The sequence below is a fragment of the Apodemus sylvaticus genome, chromosome X (assembly GCF_947179515.1).
Source record: "Apodemus sylvaticus chromosome X, mApoSyl1.1, whole genome shotgun sequence".
In the NCBI taxonomy this organism is placed as follows: domain Eukaryota; kingdom Metazoa; phylum Chordata; class Mammalia; order Rodentia; family Muridae; genus Apodemus; species Apodemus sylvaticus.
In genome coordinates, this window is record NC_067495.1 from 24,750,818 (window position 1) to 24,776,581 (window position 25,764).

General features: G+C 41.0%; 1 long non-coding RNA gene across 2 annotated transcripts; it reads right to left on the bottom strand.

The window, feature by feature from the left end:
• Nucleotides 1-16,999: 16,999 nt before the first annotated feature.
• LOC127674809 (uncharacterized) lies at nucleotides 17,000-24,413 on the bottom strand. 2 transcript variants are annotated; one of them, XR_007975365.1, is made up of 4 exons: nucleotides 24,136-24,413; nucleotides 23,021-23,158; nucleotides 19,163-19,278; nucleotides 17,000-17,316 (listed from the first exon to the last, which is right to left on the bottom strand). It is a non-coding gene; the product is annotated as an uncharacterized LOC127674809 (long non-coding RNA). The 2 variants fall into 2 exon arrangements; XR_007975364.1 differs by lacking the exon at nucleotides 17,000-17,316 and having other exon boundaries at nucleotides 17,473-19,278.
• Nucleotides 24,414-25,764: the final 1,351 nt, after the last annotated feature.

Sequence of the window (25,764 nt, forward strand, 5' to 3'; positions counted from 1 at the left end):
AACTAAGAGGTTGTGGTAGGTGAGCTTTCATCCATTTAAATGGCACTGTTGCCAAGACACCTTGAAGACTGAATGTCACTTCTCAGTCCTTTCTCTGTCTTTCTTTTTCCCTTTGCCAGTCTTAATATTTGTACTTTCTCTTTACAGACCCTACTCCACAGTTTTTTTATCTCCCCTTCATTAAATTAAATAAACAATGAGCTTTAAAAAGAACATTCCTCATGGCAGATATCTTGAGAGAGCTCGTATTTATTTTAAACTGAATTCTTGCCAGACCGCCCAAGTGGATACCCTTAATTCTTCATTAGTCATCAACATATTTCACCTTGATAGCTACAGTGGCATATAAATGGTAGAGGCAAGCACCAATTAATCATCTGACAGCTCCTTAGGACAACACACAGTAATGAAAGCATTTTTGTATCTAGTTCAAGAACAATCATGACCAGCTTCCTTTTGATATTTGTCTTTTACAAATGGCAAAATCCTACATTGCTATTTGCATGATTACTATACTAAATAACTATGTTTAGTGTCCACTTGCTGGGTTGCTAAAAATGAAGTTGCCACTTTCGTTTCCATTAGTCAAAGAGATTTTTTGTTGTTGTTAGAGAATAGGCAAACATTATTGTCTTTAATGTCATCTAAAATTAGATTTGATTGCTTTTTTAACCCTATGATGCAATGGTCAGCTACATTAAAGAATAACACATATGTTCAAATCAATGTTTGAACACAGAAAAATTAGCCATTTGAGTTTTCCCATTAGTAACTTAGGTTGACAGAGATCTGAGTGTGCCTAAGTCACCTCGAATTAAATATTCTTAGCTAATTGGTACCCATCACAACTAAGGGTCCTGATGTTTTTAATAACTGAATGGTAAGTCAGATAATCAAAGGATTCTATAGTAATGTTAAGGTACCATCTGGGTCTTTACTGGTAAGAACAATAAAGTACATTATAGATTGGATATATTGGTTTTTTTGTTTTGTTTTGTTTGGGGTTTTTTGTTTGTTTTTTGTTGTTGTTGTTGTTGTTTTTTCGAGACAGGGTTTCTCTTTGTAGCCCTGGCTGTCCTGGAACTCACTCTGTAGACCAGGCTAGCCTCGGACTCAGAAATCTGCCTGCCTCTGCCTCCCAAGTGCTGGGATTAAAGGTGTGTGCCACCACTGCCCAGCAGATATATTGTATTAAATGAAAAAAGTACACAGAACCAGTTTTACAAGAAAACTTCAAGTTGTCTTCTCTTTGAAACTGTGGCCTGAGTTTCTAATCAGATCGCTGGAAGCACACGTTTTGTTAATTTAATCAATGCCTATATTGCTGCTTCTACTCTTTTATCTGCCAAAACTTTTGATCCAAAGACAGTTTATGACTCAGATAACATCTCTTGTAAGAATACTATTTACATTTTTAAAATGTATTTATTGGTCTGGGTGGTACCTGCCTTTAATTTCAGAACCTGGGAGGCAGAGGCAGGTGGATCTCTGTGAGTTCAAGGCCGGTCTGCTTTATATTGCAACTTCTAGGCCAGACAGAGGTACAAAGTGAGAGGCTTTCTCAAAAAGAGCAATAAAGGCACCATGATTTTATGTGTATAGGTGTTTTGTCTTTGTGTATATCTGATTACCATGTGCATGCCTGGTACCCATGAAGGTTGGAAGGCATAGAATCCCAAGACAGGAGTTTCAGGTGGTTGAGTACTATCATTTAGGTGTCAGGAATTGAACCTGTGTCCTTTGAAAGAGGAGCCAGTGCTCTTAACCACTAAACCATCTCTCCAGCCCCAGTATTTGCATTTTAAATTGACTAGAAAACACATTTTAAAAATAGTGCCTTTTCTTGGCAGGTTGACATTACCTGCAGTTCTAACTTTTCATCTCTAAATCATGTCCTATCATCACTCAGCAGCAATCACTCCTTTAAGGGTTATTATGGCATCTTTCACATTAGACTAGCAGAATGGAGTAGTTGGAGCAGAGACTGGATAATCTGAAAACCATTAGATACTCACTGTCATGAATCCCAGCACTTGGGGAGGCAGAGGCAGGCAGATCTCTGAGTTCGAGGCCAGCCTGGCCTACAGAGAGAGTTCCAGGAGAGCCAGGGCTACACAGAGAAACCCTATCCATAACAAACAAACAAAAAAAACCCCCAAAAATAAACAAAAAATAACAACAACAAAAACCAAAAAAAAAAATAAGAAAGAAAAAGATATTCACTTTTTCATTCCAGAAAAATGGTTGCTGCCTTCTAATTACACAAAAGTATTTGCAGAACAACAGATGCATAATGTGAAACATGTAGATATGTGGAAATCGCAACAGTGAACTAACATGGAACCAAATAAGTTCAGTTTGTTGCATGACACAATTACTAACAGGGCATTTTGCTTGAGTGGGATAAAGGAAAATCTGGGGAGAAACTTAAAACTGAACCCAACCAACCGAAGAAAAGAAACCCCAATGATCAAAAGCCTAAACTCAGCCTGGCAGTAAAGTTTGAAGAACAGAACATAAAGTTTGAAAACATGTTTTCTGAACTGTCAGAGTGTGCTCTTTACAGATGAGCTTGATTCTCTTGTGAGAGCCGAGTGGGTGGCCAGTGTTTGATCATTGAACCCTTGCGGACTGACTGAGAGGGAACAGACATCTAGCTTTGACTCCAGTCAGAATAAGAAACAATAAGGTTGATCTTGGGATATTTACTTTATCAAAATAAGTAGATTTTGGAAGTCCCATAAAAAGGCTTAAGGCAGCAGTTCTCAATATTTACATTATGATTCATAACAGTAGCAAAATTACAGTTATGAAGTAGCAACAAAAATAATTTTATGGTGAGGGGCCACCAGAACTAAAGGGTGACAGCATTAGAGAGATTGAATAGCACTGGTTTAAGGTCTCTTTTGGCCCACAGGACAACTTATAAGAATTTATTCTACTTTGTGAATCCCAGGGATAAAATGGTTTGGTGTCAAGTGCCTTCACTCACTATATATCTTGCCAACCTGCATCTTTCTCTCTGTTTGTAAATGTAAAATCATTTGTTTTATATTTTTTTTATGTATGTGTCTTACCTACATATGAACCATGTGTGTGCCTGGTGCTCACAAAGGTAAGAGGGCATTGGATCCCCTGAATCTGGAGTTACAAATGGCTCTGAGCTACCTTGTGAGTTCTGAGAGCCAAAACCCAGGTCCTTTGCAAGAGCAGCAAGTGTTCTTAATTGCTGAGCCATGTTTCTAGCCCCGAATCATTCAGTTAGTGACCCCTTAGAAATGCGATGATAAAACCTTATAACTATAATCCTAGCACTTCGGAGGGTGAGGCAGCAGGATCTCTCAGGGCGTTTTAGGCCAGCCTAGGCTACAGAGTTAGACCCTGTCTCAAACAAAAACAAGAAAAGTATTTTATTTCTTTTCCTCTCGAATAAAGTTCTAGAATTGGCATGGCTGTATTACAGAATGGCTGGATGTATTAGCTCTGAAGAAACTGCCTGTTTGCTCTATATCCTCCCCAGTACTTCATATTGTCGGGTCTTTGCATTTCAGTTCTTCCCAATCAGGGAGCAGAATAGTGTTGTGCTTTAGCTTGCTTTTCCCTGGTAGCTCTTGATGTCAACCAGGTTTGCTGCCTCCTTTCATTTCTAGATATTCCTTTATAAACTATTGGTTGAGGTCCTTATTTTGTTTCAGTTATATAAAATTATATATTATTTCATTACCATGATCACAGATAAATGACTTGAGACAGCATATACATGGTATCAAAGTTTTCATTCAATATGGTTTTTGAAATGTCCTAGCTGGATCCTTGTGTCAGGGTCCCATATGACTGCAGTTAAAAAAAAAAAAAGTCATCTGAGACTACATTGTAATTAGTAAGTTGGAGGTTAGATCTCTTCTCATGACTGGCCCATGCTGGCCTCAAACTCATGATCTTTCTGCCTCAGCCTTCTAAGAACTGAAATATTAGGTATTATGCAATGATTAGGGAATGACTTCATATGCCACCATGCCTAGATAGCAAACCTAAGATCTCTTTGAAAGGATATCCACATTTGATGACTTGAAGTCAAATACTTTTGGAAATTAATTACATTCACAGAATCTCTTTGCCCTTGCTATAAGATGTATCATTATGAAAGCATTACCTAATCACGACATAATACCAGGATACTGAGATCTTGAGCATAATTTTAGTTACTTTTCTCAGTACTGTGATGGAAAGGAAAAAGGATTGTTTTTGTTTTTGTTTTTCCCTCTCTTACAGTTTGAGGGTAAGCAGAAAAAGTATACCTCGAGGTGACTAGCTGCATTGTACCCATAGTCAAGAAGCAGAGAAATGAGTGCTAATGTTTAGGCTAGTTTTTTTTTTTCTTTCTTTTTCAGCCCAGGACCGTAGTACAAGGAAAGGTATTTCCATTCCCTCTTCAATTAAGCCTCTCTTGACATACCCACCCAGGCACACCCAGAGGTGTGTCTACTAGGTGATTCCAATTCTGTTCAAGTTACTGGCAGGTTAGTGATCATAGACACCATTTTGGGATTTGGGCTACTACACTTAGTGCAAATAAAGAATCAAAGGAGATTAATGTTGGTCTTAGCTCTCACATTTGCTGTCTGACAATATAAGTGACTTCACTTTTGCATTGCCTCTAAAACTTGATTATCAAGTCATTCTATTATTATTCTAGCAATCTATCTCTGGTACCTTAAGCAAGGCTATACTTGTAAAAGGGACAGCATTGCTGAGTAGCAAATGGCAAATAGAGACTAGTTCTAGTTATTGGATTTCCATCTGCATGTATATAGGCATTTTTTGCACAATAGAAAAATAATATAAAACATCTGCAGAAGTTACAAAAAAAAAGAGTCCAGAACATAGTGAGAAATTAGAATGTAAATAACTCTAGGATTTTCTTCTTTTATACACACTCTGTTGATGATTAAGAACAAGTTAATTCACTAAATAGTGCTTTAACCCAAGATGAGATCCGGTCTGTGAAAGCACCTTCAGTAACCATTAGTTGAATTAGTCTGGACAGGAGTCCTTGAGTAGTTGAGTCACTCAATTACTTGATTATCTTCCTCTTAAAGGCAAGTCATTTCTTTAGCCAAATGATTCTTCCTTTAATGTTACCCACAAAATTGTTTTACCACGACAAACATTCTGTTTGCCCAAGTGGCCCGTCCCTTGTTCCCCACTGTCAGATAAGGTCTGTTAATACAAAACCCATAGAGAAAGTCCACGTATAAGAACACCTGGCAATGAGGAATACAAATATAAAAGCCAGGACCTGTAGCTGCTGCACTAAAATAGTTTGTATGCACTTGGTTTGGAGATGAAAGCTTGCCATAGCTCTTCTAAGAGGGGGAGAAGAAACAAGAAAGAACCTAAACAAGAAACCTCCCTCCTCACCAAAAGAAAAAAAAATCACTCAAAATGTGTTCCTATCCTTGGAAAATGAAAGAAAGAAACAATTCCAGAACACTGGCTGCAGACTTCCTGATATGCAGAGAATGCAAAGCTCCAAGTTGGCCTTGTTCTCAAAACAATGGGGCTGACAGAAATGCTGGGACAGAGCAGGATTTGTCTTCTGTCTATTGTTATCTTATCCCCCTAGAAGGGCTTCTTGCCTGGTGTTGGGTAGAGCGCCTGACTGCTGAGGATCCTGTTTCGAGTGACTGGTGTGGTTGTGACTGTGGGTGGTATCTGGGGAGGCTGGGAAAGGAAAATTCCTGGGAGCAGGGGCTGTACTCCAGCTTTGGTGACTAAGTGTCCCCAGAATTCCTGAAAAGGGATTTGGGGGAAGGTTTTGTCATAGTGATTCCAAAAGATAACTATTCTAAGACTTTAGGTGGAAGGACAGAGACATTGGATGGGGAGGAAGCAGAGAGAGAGAGAGACAGAGAGAGAGAGAGAGAGAGAGACAGAGAGAGAGAGAGACAGAGACAGAGAGAGACAGAGAGAGATCAATGAAGCAAGCTAATGGCAAGAACAGATTCTGAGTTTTGAGTTTTTGAGTTTTCCGATCATATACAGCATTAGCAAACTGACCAAAATGACATCTAGATCTTGCTAAATTTTATGTGAAAATGTCAGAGTTCTCAAATGTCAGTGAGAAGCAAGAGACCACCAAGGTAGTGTGGATAGTGTCTTACCTTTCCACATAATCTCTGTAAATAATCTTTCTATGTTTCCGTTCCTTATCATAGATAATGACAGAAAGCAGTATAATGAAGGAATTATGCAGAAATTTTCAAATATCTACATGTTCTACACTGTGGGGGAGGGGGAGGGGGGCTTCACATGGGCTCATTATGTATCTATTTTAATTTTTTAGCCATTCCTTTATATGTATTTATTTTCTTATTCAGGGAAAATGGACAGGCCATAGGTTGCCTTCATTCATTCAAAACACACTGTGAAGCATGGACCACGACAGTGTGAAAGACATACAAGTGAATTAGAGTGCAGCCCTGGCCTTAATGAGAGGTTAGAAGTTCTATCCCAGAGCCTATAAATCCTGGAGCATACCTTGCTTAGAGCCATACTGTGCCCTCTTTTATGTTTCAGAAAACAAAACAAAAAACAAGTTCAAAATACAGGGCAGGCCGAATAATTCTGGAAAAGAACAAGACTAAAATTCTTCTGTTTGGTCCATCCACAAATGTGATTAAGTCACTTTCCAGTTCACTAAGAGTCAAACCAAGGGCTTCTGTGAAGAACAGGTGAGCTCTGGACATGGCTCATTTCTGTGTCTGCCGGGAGAGAGAACAAACAGCTCAACTGTTCTCAGGAAGGGAACATTGAGAGCAGCCAGCCAGAGGCAGCTTGCATCTCTGAACCCAGTATTTTGGTTTCACTTACACACTTTCTGCATGGTGCTGGGCTCGGCCAGGGTTAGCCTGCTGCCTCCCCTCCCCCCCATTGATTCATTTGTAACCATCATTGACAAAACAGAATTTTTAAAATGCCTTATTATCTCATGTTTAGCATTACTGCCAAAGTATATCTTTAAAAAATTGAGGATGTCGGTAGATTTATCAGAAATAGACAGTGGACACAAGTAAGGTTTCATTTTATATACTGCAAATTATGCTCAGAAGATCTGGGAACTGATAACTTGTGTTATCAACTGTTCTCACATTTTATTACTATTTTATTTTATTGATGACTTTTCTCCCTCCACCTCCTGAATATTTGTTGCAATTTGTGTGTGTGTGTGTGTGTGTGTGTGTGTGCGCGTGCGTGCGTGCGTGCGCGTAAAAATGTTACATGTTAATCCTCAGGCACCATCCATCTTCTAAGAAACATTTCTATCTATCTATCTATCTATCTATCTATCTATCTATCTATCTATCATCTTTCTTTCTTTCTATTTGCTTGCTTGTTTTGGGGAGTGTACACGGGCATGCCACATAATGTGTGAGGTAGTCAGAGGACAACTTCCAGGAAGCAGGCTCTGGGGATCCAACTCAGATTTTCAGCCTTGGTGGCAGGTGCCTTTACCATCCAAGTTATCTTAACAGCATCCACTTCTTTTACTGGTAAGATATTACCTCTCAGTTTCCTGGAACTTGCTGGGTATACTCTGGTGGCTGTCTAGTGAGTAAAACAGACATGGTCTCAGGTTAACCCAAGCTGGCCTTAAACTCACTATATAGCCAAGGATATATAGCCTTAAACTCCTGATCTTCTTGATTCCATCTCCCAAGTGCTGGGATAACAGGTAAGTACTATGTTTGTTTGTTGTTTGCTTGGTTTTTGATTTCTGAATACTCGGGCCTGCTTCAGCCATTTGCCCATGAGTAGAGTCCTTAAAACCTCTCTGAATACTTCACAGAGAACTTTTCTTCTTTTCTTTTCTTTTCTTTTCTTTTCTTTTCTTTTCTTTTCTTTTCTTTTCTTTTTAAGCCAAGGCTACATCATCCTTTTGGCTATCAGAGTCCCTGAAATGTTGGGGAAATGATTTTAAATAAAATCCCACATTATTTAAATGTTCCCATGAAAGGTGTAATAAACTGTGCTTCTTGATTCTATTTGAAGACATGTCAGACAGCAGGGGCTCTCTTGACAAAAGCAGCCAGGAAGTGACTCTACTCCCCTAGAGACAGCATTTTTTAAATTGTGTTTTTCTGCCCTATAAAGGTTAGAAAGGAAGTGAAACCTTCCCTGCTCTGTTCTGGTGCATTTAGCTGTTATTTTATTCCAGACAAAGCAAAAGTACCTGCCCATACATTCCCTAAAGATTTGCTAAGAAAGGCCTAAGCAAGTAAGAAATGTACCTGTTTGAGTTCTTTGTCTAGGAAATGAAAACAGAAAAGCAACACTGAACTTGGCAATCAATAGCAGCAACGTGGTTGCTGTGATCACAGGCTTGGCCAGCCCACGACTCAGACATTTCTCAACTAGGAGGGAGGGCTCTGGGGCCATGCGGTTGATTCCTCTTCCTGACTTGATCAGCAGTAGCAGAGGTGGTGACAAGCTAGATAGAAATACATGCAAATGAAAACCAAGAACTCCAGAGAGCAAGACAACCATGCCTAGACTGACAACGAAGTTCGGGACTTTAGTTCAAATGCCACCAATTTAAATCAATTTATTTTAGCTCTTTAAAGGAATGCACACACTACTATTTTTGTATGCATACTGAAAGTGATTTGTTTTTTTTAAAAGATAAACTAGAATGATTGACAATCTGTCACCTATGGGCTGGGGATATAACTCTGCTGATAGCGTGATGGCCTGGCATGTACAAACCTCTGAGTCCCACGTTATTATGGCACATGACTGTAATCTCATCACTGGAGAGGTGTGAGCAGGAGGATTAAAGATTCAGTGTCATTCTTGACTGCATACTGAGTTTGAGGACAGCCTGGGATACATGAGACCCGGGCCTTAAAACAAAAAGCATAAACCAGGCATGGCACCCTACACTTTTAATCCTAGCATTCAGAGGCAGAGACAGGTGAGTTAGAATCCAGCCCAGTTTATACAGTAAGTTTCAGGACAGCTAGGGCTACATAGTGAGATTCTGCCCCCGCCCCCAAAATACGTGTGCCTTGGGGCTTCTTTATTTTTTCTAACTTTGGAGGGTTCACACTTCTCCATCCCTTCACTACTTTAAAGATGTTTAAATTTAAGCCAAGTCTAAGTACTGTGGGAGATTTTGATTCCCCTTTGTGTCTTGATGACTGCAGGTGACCATGCTAATTCTGAACCCATGCATCATTTGTTTAGGATAAAGTTAGATTTGAATTCTCACACGCCCTGGTTCTGTGCTACTCATACTACCAGGATGAAGGGAGAGTCAGTAACGATTGTCTATTTTGAGGGCCTTTCTTCTGTTTTCTGTCCTATGAATCTGGCAGTGTTGAGAAAAATCTCCCTTTTACTGGTGGTGGCCAGGAAGCTATAGCTTGCTTCCTTCCTGTTAATCGTTTGCATGTCTATGGCCTTTCACAACTAAACATGGCAAAGGACGTCCCAAAATATGAGAATTAATTCAATTAAGTTGTCCTTCTGCTGCCTGGGATGAATATGGCACCATTTCACTCAAGCATGCTGTAACTATTTTTTTCTCTCTGAATTGTTTGTCTACTACAATAGAAAATATCAGATTATCTTCTCCCTTGTGTTTGGCAAGAACTCTCTGCATAAGCATTGATGTTTCTCACTTCCGTCAGACCTTAGCTTTATTACTTTGCTCTCCTAATTAAACCTCTGTTCTAAAACTGACCAAATGTAGGGGACCACAGAGCCACATGGCTCATTGGATAGAGTTCTTGCTGTGTTAGGAGAACTCATGTAATGCTAGATGTGGCAATACATGTGTGTTATCCCCAAGCAACCATGGCAAGGTGGGCAGTGAATACAGGAGAGTCACTGGAAGCTCTGGAGTCATCATATACAGCAAAAAGCAAGGGGACCTCATTCAAACAAAGGAGCGGTGAAGACCAGCACCTAAAGCCATTCACTAGCATGCTGTACCCGAAGCACACAAGGTCAGGAACACTGGCATATAGAACAATAGAAGCTGTATGAGGAAAGGGAAACATTTTTCCCCTGAAGTACCACATCCTTGTGAGCAGAGAAATACATTTTGATACTCAGTCTGTCAGCCTACGGAACTCTGAGATACACAGAACAAAGACTCTCAACAGGCCCAGATCACCCAGAGATTTGAATGTTTTTCTTGCATTTTCTTCTGATTGCACATCCTGGTGGGAATTAGGTCCTTTCCTCCTTCATAAGCGGTCCTCATAACACTCCTTCAGAAAGTCATTGCTCACTGCTTATTTCTTTTGATTGACTTTTCCCCCTTACCTGGGAAGAGATACTGCACTGTCTAAAGCCAACCAGCCAACAGCAGCAAGCAAGCAAACAAACAAATAAAAAACACCTACTCTCTCTCTCTCTCTCTCTCTCTCTCTCTCTCTCTCTCTCTCTCTCTCTCTCTCTCTGTGTGTGTGTATGTTTGTGTGTGTGTGTGTGTGTGTATGTATAGGGGATGGCTGTCCATGTATGGAGGCTAGAGGACAATTTGAAGAGGTTCTTCTCCTCTTTCCATCATGTAGGTTTCAGGGATTGAACTCTGGTCAAGAGGCTTAATGATAAGGTCCTTCATTCACTGAGATATTTTTTTAGTGGCCCTGTACTGACCTTACAAACAATGATGTAAGCAGTACAACTTGTTTCATATTTTAGTTAAACATGGCCTTGATTCCCTACAAATGTGACTAAACACACGAAGATATTCTTTGAAAACGCACTCTGCTTTTCTATCTTTCTTTTTTAGGGTCCTTAAGTTCTCCTGCTCCCTTTCCCTCTCCCTCTCCCTATTTCCTCTCCCACTCCTCTCTCCATTTCTCTCTCTTGTTTTATTGTATATTTTGTTTCTGTTACAAAGTCCTCTGGAATTACAGGCCAGCTTCACTTCTGCAGTGAGTATGAAGCGTCCATTCTCTTCAAAGGGCAACACTGAGTCCACTTGGCTGGGCGGATACGACATTAGGCCTGTCCACTAGCTATTGGAAAAGTTACAGTAGTAGCCTTCCTTGATAGGTGCTCTGTGGAGGCACATTAGGAAAAGCTATTTCTCTGACTCCTAAGAAAAGGCTTAGCATGCTAAAGTAGCAGAAACATAAAATAGTTAATCTAGTTGAACATATCAATAATGCACCTCAAGAAGGCGGGGCTATTCCTAGGAAGCCATGCTAAATAGATAGGAGGAATAATTAACCCTTTAAAGAGATAGCATACCTTTCCTCCCCTGAATCTACCTCCCCCTATATTTCATTACAAGACACTACAATGTTCTACTGGGTCTGCTCCAATTTCTCCTTTTTCTTTTCTTCTATGTCTTTCTATTAGGTGCTGGACAAAGCCTATGTGTGTTTTTCTGGTATTGTGGGTTTCTTTACTCTTTCTCTGAAGCCTCACCTCTTTTTTTGCCATACGGTTGCTTATCCACAAAGCGGCCAACCTCCATGACTAACTCAAATGACATGTCTTTCTCTCTCTCTTAAGCTCCCACATATGAGTAAATAATAAACTTCTCCTTAAAAATTCACCCTCTGTGGTCAATGAATATCATTTTTTGAATTCTTAAGATAAAACCTAAAATCCACTGGCTTAGGATGGCTTCAAGATTGATCATGTTTCCAGTACAGTTGCTCTCTGAGAAAAACTCGGTTAGTCTCTAAGACACCCAATATTCCAGTATCAGAGGGATGTGTGTTGGGAGGGAAGATGGCCTTGTTAACACTCTTTAATGCCCGTATTTCCATATTGCTTGCCAATAGTCTTTTTCTAATGTTTTTTTTTTTTCATCACTGTTCTTATAGCCATCTTGTCAGCAAGTTATTTTTAACCTTGTTGAAAAGAATCTATTAGTTCTCAGCACATGGATTGTTCTTTGGGTCTCACATGTGGAGAGTGTAAACTTGCTTTGACTATCACAACACCTTCATCTAATGACAGATTTCTTCCTTCCTTTTTAGAAGTGACATTGTTTAAATGATGACAGCCTTAGGACCTCCCCTTCATAGTAAAAAATTCTCAAGGAATTTATCTCCAAAGTGTAATAACTGCTTCAATTCATTAGGCTAGCAGATATTGAACGCAAGTCCCCTTAAGCGTAAGTAGTTAGTAGACTCATTTGGGAAATTACAACTGTTTTTGTGTTTTGTTTTGTTGTATTTTTGCTTTAATTATTTCCATTAAAGGACTATCAAGACCTCTATTTGGGGTCTAATACTTGATCTTTTCAAAAAGTAGTGGAGTTATGCTATGGGTGCAGCTCAGTTGATAGTCCAAAATAACAAGTTCAATAGAAAATACTGTATAATCCAGGCATGGTGGTGTGCTTGCATTTGAGTAATGGAGGCAGGAAGATCAGAAGCTCAAGAACACCCTTGATTACATACAAAGTACAAGGCCAGGCTGAGCTATAGGAGACCAAGTCTCAAAGCAAAGACAGTGGTGGTATGAGGGGTTCCCACACGCCAGTTCCTAGCATTTTTATTTCATGGATCTCTGACTTTTGGGGGAAATTCTAGGTACAAGTTTAGGAACACAGTTGGAACTGTGCCCAAATATACCCAAGATACATAGATAACCTTGGCTTCTAGTAACCCTTGTTAACTTTGGACTGATCATTCTGTCTGGCTTTCATTTTCTCCTTTGTAAAATGACATAATTGGGTTAGGTTCTTTCCAGGCCTCTCTTGGTCTTTTCTCTTTCCAAAGGTCTCTAATGAAAAAGCCAGCTGTGTCATTGTGGCTCCCAGCCCAACACCCTAGAGACGCTCTCCCCATGCTTGTCATGTACACATAGCTGCAAATCTGACTCCCTGCCTCATTTTAAAGGAAGAACAAATGGATAGGGAGAAGTGAAACACACTTTGTTTCAGTTCTGATTTCGTGAGGTTTGAATGTAAACGTCTTTTGATATGAAACAGCGAGTGGGTAGAAGCAGCCTACAAAAAGAAAGCCCCAGGTTGGACGAGCAATGGGCACCCCCTTTCTGTTGGCAACTCTCTTTCTGACCAAAACAAAATGCTACTCGAAGCTCAGCTGCCAAAAAAGAAAAACTAAGGAAAAGGAGGAAATAGAGAGGGGCTTGGAGAGGTTGTAGCCCAGTTGGTAGACTGCTTACCAGGCATGCAGAAGGCCCGGGGGTGTCTCAACACAGGCAGAAACATCAGAAGTTCAAAGTCACCAAGAGCAATATGTGACCCTATGTCAAAGAGGGAGGTGGGGCAGTGGAGAGAGAGAGAGAGGAAGGGAGGTGGTAGCATATGAGTGCATGTAGGCCCTTGGCCAACTCTCCTAGCTCTAACGTTGCTACACACACACACACACACACACACACACACACACACACACACACACATCAGTTTAACTAATAGGATATATGTGGTTACTGAGTCCTTGGAAGCAGAGATTGACTCCTAGTCTTAAAGAGTTTCTGAAACAGGGCTGGGGGTGGTAAGGTGCCAAGATCCTAGCTTTGATCCCCAGCACTCAAAGACTTTCAGAGCCAGCTAGCTATAGCAGTAAAACAACATTTAGGAAGCAGCCTCACGGCCTGTGTGAACTGGAATGTGTGACTGCATGGGTCCAGGAGTGAACATGGTACACCTCTGTTGCTTCACATGGCCTCTTCCACGGCCAAGGGAGTCTGAACATGTTGCCTACGAAGTGCGTGTTTGCAGTTGTCACCTTTATGTGAACCCTGACTAGCAAATGCTATCCCAGACAAGTGATGATCTGGATGATTTTTTCAGAAGTCTTCATTATTTCTTTAAATGAAAGACAAAAATCTATCAGGGAATCAGGGAAGTCAGAAATGTAGCTTGGGGGTGTAAAGAGAAGATCCAGAGATGTGCCAAGGACTTAGGAGGCGGGACTGAGGAGGGAAACATATGACTCTACTACATTGGAATTTTCCCTTTTTTGGCCATTCCTGAATTTCCACAGTTGTAACCATTTGACTCAAGCATTCTGATTTTTTTCTTACATTATATAAAAATGAAGACTCTGTAAGAGTCAACATCCTATAGGCCTGTAGTTTTTTTGTGACCTGCTTTCTTCCTTTCTTCCTTCCTTCCTTCCTTCCTTTCTTTCTTTCTTTCTTTCTTTCTTTCTTTCTTTCTTTCTTTCTTTCTTTCTTTCTTTCTTTCTTTCTTTCTTTCTTTCTTTCTTTCTTTCTTCCTTCCTTCCTTCCTTCCTTCCTTCCTTCCTTCCTTCCTTCCTTTCTTTCTTTCTTTCTTTCTTTCTTTCTTTCTTTCTTTCTTTCTTTCTTTCTCCCCCCTCTCTTTCTAAAAGATGTTCTCACTTAACTGCAGTAAATACCTTATCATACTCTCCTTGGATTTGGGGGAGATAGAAGAAAAAAATCCATTTATATATTGGACGCATGCTGAAGAGTATTTCTTAGAGAATGATAAATAAGGAAAGAGACTCTTTTGCCTCTAGAAATACTGAAGTCATCATGAAAGGAGCTAAAGAAAAATGCAGCATATACACTTCTGTGAAAGCACTCAGGGGAAGACAGACCTCATGAAGAAAGTGCTGGAGATGAGGAGATAAATGGGATACAGCTAGAAAATCAGAAAAGAAATATAAATCTAAAGTAATACTAGCTTTTCTTTTGCCTTTAGAACAGTCTGGAAATTTATTTTTAAAAATCCAATTGTTCTCAGGTAAAATTTTAGAGACAGAGAAGGCTGACCCCTCTGTCACAGACCAAGCTATCCCAAGTCTTAGAGATCCACAGTGACCTTGATTAAAACCCAGAGTCTTCATCCGCATGGAGCTTGCATTCTACTGAGGGTACATAGACAGACATATGTATATGTATACGTATACATATATGCATATATTTGAATATATGTTTGATAAACACCTTGGAGAAAATAAAAATAGTACAGGATACAGAGAAAACATGGTGTTATGAAATGTTCTGTAGGTTATGCTTTTTGTTTTTCAGAGACATGGTCTTACTATGTAGCCCAGGCATTGATCTTTCTGCCTCAGTCTCCTGAGTGAAAGGCCATGCCTGACTTGTAGGTTATGGTTCTAAACATCATCGGGTCTTCCTTTTTACTGATGGAGGACCCAAAAGTATAATGAATGCACTGAGTAGCCTCAAATCCTTCATCTAGCTAGTGGTCCACCAGAAATAAAGATCAACTAGATCAACTCTCATAACTAAAGATGAGCTCTCTTTCTCTGGGATGCCCACACTGGGGAACGAACTGCAGCAGCTGGATTTTGAAGCCTGTCATTCCCTCCCATTGCTGTCTTTTTTTTTTTTTTAAATGATTCTTTGATAAATGAAAAATGATTTGTCCATCAGCAGTTCTTCCTGGCATCTAGAGGTAGTCACTGTAACTACGTTCTAGAAAGGGTTCAGTCATCAGCTGGTGATGTAAAGAGTTGTGTAGAGTTGACTCAGCCAACTGCGCAGTCAGTAAGCATCCTCACTGCCCTCCATGCTCTTTAGGATGGTGACTAATTCAGGAAGAAAGGCACCCATTTTCAACACAAACGTACAATACAAGGCACCTGGGAGTCCTGTTAAAATGCAGGTTCTCATCCATGATGCCTGAGTGGGGATGGGAATTTTACTATTATTATTATTATTTTTTTTTTAGTTTCCTGGTTCATAGACTGCCCTTGGAAAGTAGAGTTCTCCTCCTCAGCCCTTCTTAGTACAACTAAGAAAGAAACCCCAGTGTCAAAGCTTTCTTTTCTTTTCTTCATTTTCCCATTACCTTCTTTCCCTCCTTTGGAAGAATTCGTCGAGAGAGAGAGAGAGAGAGAGAGAGAGAGAGAGAGAGAGAGAGAGAGAGAATGTTATGAAACCAAACCTGAATTACAACTTTAGGCACATAATTATCTGGGCCAAAGCAGATGTCTCAGACAGGGGTTACTTTAGTTAAGCCCTGAGCTGGAATGATCAGCTTCCTAGATGGAAGACCACATATGTTGGAGTCAAGACGGGCACCTGTGTCTGAAACCTGGGAAGATGAGAAGGGAAGTGGACAAGGGTTACTACCCACTGCACAAATAGTTTGAAAGCTTTTCTCTCCCCCACCAGATTGCAAACAGAGACTTGCTTGCTAATCTTAGCTGTAAGAGGGTGACTCAGCCCATGTCTGCAAATGAAAGGCTTCACCCTTGGCTGTGAAATAACAATAGGAAATGGTGTGTGCCATATCAGGACTTTTCCTGGGTAAGGGACAGCCTTAGCCATCTTAAGAGCAGTAGCTACTGTGAATGAGAGGGCTAGGTTAGAGAACCTGTTTGCAAAAACCAACCCATGTAGCTACTTCTTGCGAGCATTCCTTCTAATGCCCTTTGAATCCCACACACTTGGTAGCTTGACTCAACTCAGCTGGTAACAGCTTTGTTTGCCATGGGGCTTTGTGGATGGATGATGTCCTGGGGACTCAGAGCACAGCTCAGGAGGGAAAAGTAAAGTCCTCATATGGTGTTATGACTGATCCTTGGGTCACTGGCTACCCCACACCTTTTAGCAAACTCATCTTCTTCTTATAGAAAAGTGGCAACAATAACAAGAAAAATTAAAACCTTATCTCTAAATGCATGAAGGTTTTATAGTTCCCCTAACTCTTGTAGAGGTCAAACCAGTGCTGCCAGTACCAGGGACCAGAGCTATAAGGAACTTGATTGCAATTTGAGTCTTTGTACCATGGGATTCAGTCAGACCAGTTGGGAGATAGACCTGAGTCTGATAGATAGACTCTTTGGCTTTCAAGGTATTCTTTCTACAGTAAAGACCTTTGACAAAATACCTGTTCACCTTGGCACAGTCGTATTCTCCTTGATACTTTCAGGAAGGACATATGGAATGTTCTAAACCACCCATCAATGACCCAGAAGGTTGTTTTTTTTTTTCCACTCTGGAAATTTCTACTGGTTTCTTTTGTTCAAAGCTGAACCAGAGAAGTGGCAAACAGAGGTGGGAGGAACTCTTTAATCAGTTACTAGAAACGTTTCCCACAACTCAAAGTAGGCATGAAAGGCAAACAAAGATTAGTTCCCTAGGCTAATATCAGCTCTGGCCTGATAATAGCTCTGCAGCCTTGGGGCAGGGGAAGAGGGAGGCAAGTCTTCTTGTCTCTGCCAAATCCCAGCCTTCTTCTGTAGTGTGTGAACAAGAAGCTTCCCATGAATCTATGCTTCTGGTAACTTGGGTATGACTTCAGCAGGGATAAGGGCTAGGTAGTGCCAGGAGAATGAACCCAAGATTCTTGTGATCACTGCATGACAAACACCTCTGAAAATAAAGTCAGGACAAACAACATTTAAAACAAAAATAGGTTGTTGTTTTTTTTTTTCATTCCAATGATACCTCTCCTTGCCATTTTAGAGGTAGCTAAAACATCCAAGCATTTTAGATTGCCACTTTGGGTGCTTCTTCCGCCCCCCCCCCCCCCCCATTGTACGTGTGTATGTGAGTTTGTGTGGTTATGGGCACATCTAAGCCTGTTTGGAAGCCAAAGGAGGATGACTGTCAGGTCTCATCTTAAAAGACAGGACCCCTCAACAAACCTGGAGCCAGAATGACCACCATCAAGCCCCATTCTTCTGCTCCCACTGGGCTGGGATTATACCCCATGGGTGGCTATGCCTGGCTTTTTAAATGTAGGTGCTAGAGATTCAAATTCAGATCCTCACACTTGCATAGCAGCTACTCTAACTGAGCCATTTCCCAAGCCCCCAAAATTGACACTTGCAAAACTCCATGCTTCCAGATGCATGACAAGTGGATACCCTTCTGGGATCATCTGTGGCTCTCTGGAATGAGCTAATCCCCAGATGGAAGAGTTGCAGAGAATGGCAGAGAAAAAAAATCATTTTTACTCTGCAGAAAAGTTGTCAAGACAGTATGGTGAATCCGCATACACTCCCCAAGCTTTTATCTGCTGTGTGTTTTTCAAAACTAATGTCGATATAGTATTCTGAACTCTAGAATTTATTCTAATTTCAGCATTATTTTTTTCCATTAATGTGCTTTCAGGAACCAGTTTAAGGTACTATATAGCATTGAAGAGTGTACTTTATTCTAACTCTACTTTTTGTTGTTGTTGTTTTTTTCCTTTTTCGAGATAGGGTTTCTCTGTGTAGCCCTGGCTGTCCTGGAACTCACTCTGTAGACCAGGCTGGCCTTGAACTCAGAAATCTGCCTGCCTCTGCCTCCCAAGTGCTGGGATTAAAGGAGTGCGACACCACCGCTGGGCTCTAACTCTACTGGAGATAAGCTAACTGATACCTTAGACAGATTTACAGTGGAGAAGAGGGGACTCCTAAGTCCTCCCCACATTCCCTGAAGATATATAGGAAGTTAAAGTCACCTAGAGAAAAAGACATTTTCTTGAGTGGTGTAGCTTCTCAAGTACTTTTAAATTGCACCTTTACCTTTAAATAACCTGTATGTAAACTATCACCTGTGCTGATATTAAGAATATCAGTTCACCAATCTAATTTTGGCTGGAATTGTTTCTTGTGTTCTTTGTGTCATATCTGGGGTGAATAGATGTTTGTATATGTTCCCAGGAAAAGTTCACACAACCAGTAGTTCAGTTGGGGATTATTGTGGGGTTCAATTTGAGATCATTAGGAAGAAACCCAAATCATATTTCTTTGCCTTTGTGGCAGAGAGCTGAATTACCCAAGTTTACAGCAAAGACCTCCAAAACAAAGAACCAAATCAAACAATGTACTATGGCAGACCTCAGGTAGAAAATTGTTAATATCATTTGTTGCTTAATAATTTTTTTTTTTTTGGTTTTGAGCAAGGAGCTGCAGGGAAGTTGGGCACTGTGACTTCTCCTCAGGAACAATACAGTCTAAGGAAAGAACATGGGATATGCTAGGAAGGAAGGCACAGCATCCTTGAAAACAGTATACACCAAGAGCAGATGACTGTCAGTGTGAGAAAAATGCTAGTGTTGATCTGTGGGATTCTAGATAGTGTTCTTCAAGAATGTTCTTCAGTTCTGCCTTCCACATTCAAATATGTGCTTCAGTTTTCCAAACAGGGCTGACGCCAAGTTTGCCAAAAGTAGGATGGACTCTCTTCCCTGTAATCTTCCACCAAATTCTTCACAGTATTCACTCACCAGCAAACTCAGACTGTGAAAACAAAGGTGTCATGGCAAATAGGCCACTACTGAGGACAGGCAAACCTGACTAGAGAAAGGCTTGATGTGATTCCAGATTCCAGTTCAAGGGTCCACTAGATGAGAAAAGAAAAGAGAAGACAGTGAGACTCCTGGAGGCTTCTCTCCATGGCTGGGCTTTAGAGGTAAGTGGTATAGAGGCACCGTGAAGTTCATGGCTGAGGAGAAGCCAGTATGACTTCAGTAGCTGAGTGGACCTCAATCCTTCTGAGCCTCTAACGCCTTCCATCTGTAGAAGGCAATATTATCTTCTGTCCTGCCTAGATTGAGAAGCATGAATTTAAAAAGAAAATGACTCAGAACACATTGCATAGCATAGCAATAGTTGATGAAGCATAACCACTATTGCATTGTGTAGTGCAAGTGAGTGCTTTTCTGAATTTGAAGTTCTTCCAATCCTGGAGTAAAGAAGAGAACACACCTCATGTTACTGGAAAAAAAAATTAGGGAATTTTGCCTGTTGCAGTAGATAGAATAATGACTTCATGATTTAGGACATATCTACATGTTAAACTCCAGAACCTGTGAACTTGATTATGTTAGATGCTATATTAGTTATTTTTCTCATGCTGTGATTAAAATAAATTCTTGAGAGTTTCCTTTGGCTCACAGTTTTAGGAGAGACGGTCTATTGTGGAAGGGAAGGCACAATGGCAGAGATAAGAGGTGGCTAGTCACATTGGGTCAAGAATCAGCAAGATGGATGAATGCTAGTGCTCAGCTCACTTTCTCCTTTGGATTCAGTCCAGGACCATAGCCCACGGGATGGTGCTGCCAACATTCTGAGTTGTTACTGTCTCCAGTTACATCTGAAAATGCCCTCACATAAATGCCCAGACTATGGTTCCAAGGTGTGTCCATATCAAGTAGACACTGAAGATTAGCCATCTTCTTATGGAGACTTGGAACTTAAGTTATGGATGAAGGCAGTATGTTAAGCTGTTAGTCTCAGAATAGGACAGATATCCAAGGGGATTTGCATGAGTCCAATGACATTGAGAGAGTCCTTGAAAGTAGATCCAGAAGATCTGACTATGGAAAGTCGATGCAGAAGTCTGGTAGCACTAGAAAGGAATACCTTTACCTTGGTGGCATGGAAGACTCCAAGGTTGAAGCTGGAAGAGGCAAGGCAGGGGATACTCACCTTGAGCCTGCAGAAGGAATGCACTCCTTAGGATATTTTGCTTTTAGCCCACTCAGATTCTTGCCCAGTTTCTGACGTACAGAATTACAAGACAGACAGTGTGTGTTACAGCCATTGAGATAGCTCAGTAGTTAAAAAGTGTTTGTTGAACAAGCCTGATGACCTTATTTGGATCCCTGGTGCTGTTAATGGAAAGAGAGAATGCACCCCTCAAAGCTGTTCTCAGACACATCCACCCTAGCACAAGCCTGAACTCTCTCTGTCTGTCTGTCTCTCTGTCTGTCTGTCTCTGTCTCTCTCTGTCTCTCTTTCTCTCTGTCTCTCTGTCTCTGTCTCTCTTTCTCTCTTTCTCTCTGTCTCTCTGCCTCTCTGTCTCTCTGTCTCTGTCTCTCTGTCTCTGTATCTCTGTCTCTGTCTCTCTCTCTCTCTCTCTCTCTCTCTCTCTCTCCTTCCCTCCTTCCCTCCCTCCCTCTCTCAAACGAAACAAGAAAAACAAAACTGGGTTGCTTTAAACCAATTGGTATGTGGTGATTTGTTCATGCAGAAATAGAAAAACGAATACTCTCACTCATGACAATTCTGAAACAATGACATGCTCTTGGATATAAAACAAAATCTTTCCAAGCTGCAGCTTTTCAGCAGCCCTCTTGAGTCCTCATTTTAGATATGCACAATCACAGATGGAGTCCTGGTTCCCTGATTCGTTTTGCCTGGTTTGTGTGTGCCCATCTCAGGCAGCTGTTTACAGAGCTCAATTTACACTTTCTATTATATTTGTGGAGATTTATATACAAAACACTAGGCTAGCCGCTTCTGTGTTAGGCAGGTTGCACCAGGGCTACATGAAAAGGGAAATTCCAACCCAACGGCAAAATGGTGTTGATAGAGCCCAACTCAAAATATTTAGAAGAGAAGGAAAGGGCTTCATTTCCCTGGGATTCTGAGGCTTTCCTGACAATAACAGGGATGTTGTAGCTTTTTTTGGAATATAAAGCTTGAAGCAAATGGCATTAAGAAAAGGAATGAAAAATCCCAATTCTTAAGTAAACTTCTGTAAAAAGATTTGGAACCTAGCAAAAGGAAGTTCTGAGACCCACTAAAGGGAAGGAAGGCTTTATTTACCAGCCCTGGATTGTGCTTCCTGTTGTGAGGTTCAAGGCTGTTTCATAACAGCTCAGTGGGGGAAGGGGACTGCAGTAATGAGGAAGCCACTCTTGGTTCCTCCATATTGCACAGCTAAGGACCTTGCCTGAGTAGTGAAATAGATGTGGGATCTCAACTCTTGCAGCCAATGATAACCCTTGCTCTTTTCATTGCAAGGACATCTTTAAGTATAAAATTGTTGACTATGAGCACCACACCATCTTTTATTTGCATGCATTTTCTTTGCCTTTGTGGAGATTAAAACAGCTTAAAGGGCTAAGCACTCACCAGAGACATCCCCTCGGCTATTAGATTTCCCCAAACTTGTATTAGCTCCACAGCCAAACGCTAGAAAAGCCAATGTAATCCAGTCCCCTAAAATGAATTAGGTTCATGTCTTTCTTGTCAGAAAACTTTGCCACAAATGTCATGAAAAGTGTTTTGAGACAGATTTCCACAGAAGGTCAGCCAGGAAATTGAGAAGGAATGTTTTGAGTTTGATGGGAGGCTTGATAAACCACTTGGGTCCTTTTGAGAATGGCTGATGGGGGCCTGGCCTGATATGTATACTAGAAGTCACTTTTAGGCTACCTGTTTGGAGCAATGTTCAAAAATATGCAGACTTCATCAACAAAAGCTTCCTTCAGGTTAACGAACAGAGGTGGTGAAGGGACTCTAGCCAGCCTGAGCATGGCAAACATGGCTCCGGCAGGCATTACCCTTCTCCCTCATTCTCTCTGCCTCAATAAAAAAGCTAAAACCAGTAGATTCTATTCCTAAAGCTAGCCACTAAGGTCTATTACCTTATCTGGCCACTTCCTCCTCCTGAGGCTGACTACCAAGGTCCAGCTATCAAAGTATTGAAGTCCAGCAATGAAAAGCCCCCTTTGGCTCACCTAGTTAACATGCCCAATTAAAATTAAACACCTCATCCTAATGTGGGGCTTCCCCCTTTTTAGCTTTATAAACTACCATTTACCTATGGGCCATGTCTGTCTCCTCTCTATCCAAGGGCAGTCCTTTGGCCTGGCGCCCTACAATTTATCTGTGGTCCTTCTCCCTTGTTCCCTTCCCTTATCCCTTTTCCTCTGTCTCCTATCTTTGTCCCTAAATCCTCTCCTTTGTCCCTCAGAAGAAAATAAATCTCCTTTGTGCTGAGAACTGGGCCTTGGGGCCCTGAGCTGATAGCAATTCTTTCAGGCCAGGCTCTCTGACCATGCTACCCGGTCAAGTTCACACTGGCCTGTCTCCTGACTGTATGACCTTCAATGTGTTAAGAGCTTTGTGTTTCTGCTTCCTTATTACAAATGGAGAAAGCAGGAATAATTTGTATTATCCTTTGAAGAATTAAGAGAGGCAATAAATGAACCTTGTAAATTGCACCTGGCGACATAAAATGTTCCATTAATGTTTGATTAAATAGAATGGATGCCAGTTCACGGCAGAGGAGTAAGAACAATCAAGTCACCAGAATGGAAGGCAAGGCTTGGAAAGCCAGGAACCCCTCTTACCCACAAGTATGGTGTCTTTTGCAGCTGACGTTCAAGGCTCTTCTGTCTCAAGTTTAATCTGCCTCCATCCGTATGAGATTCCTTTCAGAGGCTTCTTTGCCAGCATCCCTTGGTCTTCAGGAATTTTCATCTCCTTCCCTACAATTGTGTTTAATTTTTATTTAAAATCTACTCCAGAAATACAGCAAAGTTTAACCAACCTACTCAACTTTGAACTTGGGAAATGTAGACTTGAGACTTAGATGGTAGTACACACACATCTCTAATCATAGCACTCTGACAGGGAGGACAGAAATGTCAGGAGTTCAAGATCATTTTTAGGGATAACTACAAAGTCAAGGCCAGATCAGACTACAGGAGAGTCTTTCTCAAGAGAGAGAGAGAGAGAGAGAGAGAGAGAGAGAGAGAGAGAGAGAGAGAGAGAGAGAGAGAGGAAAAAAACCCAGAAAATATATAGTCCAACTCTCAGATTTTTATGCACTTGTATCATATAACCACAATGGTAAATAACCATTATGTCATATCAAATATCAGGGTACCACATTTCTTGCTGCAAATGTCTGTGTTCTTGGTGTTTCTGTACTTTTTGTCTTAGTTATCACTTAATTTCTGATGTTTGCTTACATTTCTTTCTATCAGATCCTAAATATTCTGTGATAGGGATTAGCATTTGTGTGTGTGTGTGTGTGTGTGTGTTACCAAAATCTCTGTAACAGTGTAGAGGAAGACTAGAGAGACTAGTAGGAAACAGCTTTTAAACACAAGCTCATTCTTCATTTCAGTCATAAAAAATCTTATTCATATTCTCAAGATTATCTCTCAAGTTCAAATTACAAGGCTGTCACTACTGAGAATGTATGCAGACTTTTGCATGGATTCAATAGTCAAGCTACAAGGGGGTGTGCACTGTTGGCTATCACGACAATCTGAAGTATGGCCAATCATTGTGAAAACTTCTGGCTGGACTCTTCTCCCACGCTTCTGTTCTATGTCAACGCTCTGTCCTTAGTATCCAGCCCACTGAACACATTGGAAGTGAAAGCACAGGCCTACTATTTTTTTCTTGATGGGACACAGTGTACAGGGAAGTACAAAAAGGCAAAAAGAGAACAGACCTGTTTTGTTCCCTTTCATCTCAGGTTTGGTGGCTTCTAGAGTCTGCAGCACACTTTGGAGGTCAGTAAGTCACACAATGTTTCTTCCTTCGTGGTATGCCAGTATGTTCAGCTACCAAACTCCTTTTGAGGGAAATAAGGAGAGTCCCAATTGCTCAACTTTGAGGATCAACGGGGGAAGGATAGAGAAGGCAAAATCCTCCCCTGTTGAGATGACCGGCAGGGCCCAGCCAGAGGCTACACGGTGGCAAGTCTCTTGGCATCTACTTGGGTCCTTATTGCTTCTGAATGAAGTTCATGTTGAAGGCTTAGGAAATCTATTTCTTTAGGGGAAGTTCACCTTATTGCCTCACTTAGTTGCACATTATCTCTGTCTTCTATAGACTAGATTAAACCTAGGGTGGGGGCTCATCTCAGATGTGATCTCATAGAACAATTCAACAGTCCTCTTGTTTGATCATTCATAGTGTTGTGTCTTCATCACAGTCCAGGAAAGGGTGAAATAATATTCTGTAGTCCTTCATGTTTCCAAAAACCCAAACCAAACCAAACCAAAACATGATCAGGCCTTCTAGAAATACCTGTCTCCCTCCATTCTATCCATTGAGTAAGGTCCTAATTTCTGCATCAGGAAAGAAGTAATGTTCTTCCCATAAATTTAGAGAGGAGGCTGAACCAGATGGCAAGCCCCTTCCATTTCCAACATGCTGTACATATGTCTTTCTGCCTTTCTGCAGGGGCTTGTGTCCCCTTGCTTTGGCATTGCCTAGACTCAGAAAGCATGCTTAGTTGTCTCAGAAAACCTGGTACTCTGGTATGTCTCGGCCAGGGATGACAATTTTCCACAGAGTTTCATTTCTCCTGAGCCTCACTGGGTGTGTCAGGAAATCATTCTTTGCATGCTTTCCAAAATTATAAGGTTTTGCTAGGTAGATTTCCAAATTATAAGCCCTATTTGAATGGAATTAAAATATTCCTTCTGATGCCTGAAACAATTCTTCAGTCTCCAACAGACATCTTCAGGATGGAATCTAATTCCCATTCAGTAAATCCTAGCTATTTTTAATTCAGAAGAACATTGGTCTAAGAAACAGAGACAGCTTCTTGTAGGAAATATATTCAGAATTTCCCCATAAACACCAACTCCCATGACAACCAAACAAATAGAGAAAAGGAAGGAGAAACTCACTATCTTGGAGCGACCCGCATAGCATAACACTTTCTGCTAAACAGATCCTGTTTAAATTCTTATTTTTATGACTGAAATAAAGAATGACTTTGTGTTTAAAAGCTGTTTCTGCTAGTCTCTCTAGTTTTCTTCTAAACTCATACAGAGATAGATTTTGGTATAACACACACACACACACACACACACACACACACACTTATGCATGAGTGCATAAGCATGCTAGGCGTGGGGCTGCACATCTGTAATCCCAGAGTTTAAGAAGCAGAGGCAAGAGGATTGAGAGTTTGAGGGCACCCTAAGTTATAGAGTGACATGTAGTCTGGGCAGCATGAGCTGTGTCTTGGGCTACACTGAGAGTCTTTGTTGAAGGAGGAGAAAGAGGAGGAGGAGGAGGAGGAGGAGGAGGAGGAGGAGGAGGAGGAGGAGGAGGAGGGAGGAGG